Source organism: Symphalangus syndactylus, chromosome 18 (assembly GCF_028878055.3).
Source record: "Symphalangus syndactylus isolate Jambi chromosome 18, NHGRI_mSymSyn1-v2.1_pri, whole genome shotgun sequence".
In the NCBI taxonomy this organism is placed as follows: Eukaryota; Metazoa; Chordata; class Mammalia; order Primates; family Hylobatidae; genus Symphalangus; species Symphalangus syndactylus.
In genome coordinates, this window is record NC_072440.2 from 30,258,307 (window position 1) to 30,260,054 (window position 1,748).

The window sequence follows — 1,748 nt, forward strand, 5'->3', positions numbered from 1 at the left end:
GAAACCCCAAAATTAGCCGGGCATAGTGGCACATGCCTGTAATCCCAGATACTCAGGAGGCGGAGGCAGGAGAGTTGCTTGAACCTGGTAGGCGGAGGTTGCAGTGAGCCAAGCTCACACCACAGCACTCCAGCCTGGGCGACAAGAGTGATACTCAGTCTCAAAAAAAAAAAAAAAAAAAGTGTTTATTGAGATGATTTCTCACTCATTTTGACTCAGAATGCTTTTAATGCTGCTTCCTCCTGAAGGAACATCCTTACAGCCTTGCTTTTCTTCCGGTAGGCTGGCAGAGGACAGTGGAGCAGCCAACACACAAAATTTCTGTTAGTGCTAAAGACTGTGGTGATTTTATACCATCCTGGGCATTTACACCCATGAAGTAGGAATTGCGGCTCTGCACCAGGCACTGCTTCTTGTGTTTCCTCTTCCCCTATTCTGGAGAGGGATGAAGGAGATCCTTTGTGAGAGGCACGTTCTCGTGGGTAGGTCGTCACCGCTGGAAAGAGACTGGGTAATTTATAAAGAAAAGAGGTGGCCGGCCATAGTGGCTCACGCCTGTAATCCCAGCACTTTGGGAGACAAAGGTGGGCGGATCACCTGAGGTCAGGAGTTCAAGACCAGCCTGGCCAAAATGGTGAAACTCCATCTCTACTACAAATACAAAAACTAGCTGGGCATGATGGCAGGCACCTGTAATCCCAGCTACTTGGGAGGCTGAGGCGGGTGAATCGCTTGAACCTGGGAGGCGGGGGTTGCAGTGAGCCGAGATTGCACCACTGCACTCCAGCCTGGGCGACAAGAGTGAAACTCCATCTCAAAAAAAAAGGAGAGAGGAAAAAGAAGAGGTTTAATTGGCTCACCGTTCTGCAGGCTGTACAGGAAACATGGCACCAGCATCTGCTTGGCTTCTAGTGAGGCCTTAGGGAGCTTTTACTCATAGCAGAAGACAAAACAGGAGCAGACACGTCAGATGGTGAGAGTGAGTGGTGGAGGTGGAGGAGGTGCCACACTTTTTTAAACAACCAGAGCTCACAAGAGATCTCAGAGCGAGAACTCCCTCATTATTGTGAGGATAGCACTAACCCATTCATGAGGAATCTGCCCCCATGACCCAAACACCTCCCACTAGCCCACCTCCAACAGTGGGGATCACATTTCAACATAAGATTTGGAAGAGACAAAACATCCAAACCTTATCAGTCTGTGAAAATGTTTGGAAGAATGAAGTGCTACTAGCAGTTGGGCCATTCAATATTTAAGGGCAAGCTGCTTCCATGGGCTTGGTCTTAGCAGGGAATTAAAGAATAGCTAAGATGAAACCAACTCAATAGTCCCATAGACAGTTCTGGTCTTAAGCTTGAACCTTACATTTGTATTATCTGAGTTCCTTCCTCAGGAAAGGACCCTCAAAAGCCTCTCAAAAAGTACCTGAAGAAAAAGAACTGAAACTCACCAGATCATTGCATCCAGACAATGAGACACCAGGCCCTTCACTCGTCATGATTGCTTCCTTACCCCTCTCAAGTTGAGTTCCTGTTTTCCCATGCATAGTTACATTTCTTCCCTGCTAGATCAACCCCTAATTATACTCAGTCAGGAGATGAATTTGAGACTAGCTCCCATGTCTTCAGCTGCAGCATCCAATTAAAGCCTTCTTCCTTGGCAATACTCATTGTCTCAGTGATTGGTTTTCTGTGCTGTGAGGAGCAGGACTTAGCCTGAATACCTGGTATTTTGGTAACAAAGGC

The 1,748-nt window shown here is 47.3% G+C and overlaps 1 pseudogene; it reads right to left on the minus strand.

Moving 5' to 3' along the window:
* Positions 1 to 226: 226 nt before the first annotated feature.
* LOC129467444 (small ribosomal subunit protein eS27-like) lies at positions 227 to 1,501 on the minus strand (annotated as a pseudogene).
* Positions 1,502 to 1,748: the final 247 nt, after the last annotated feature.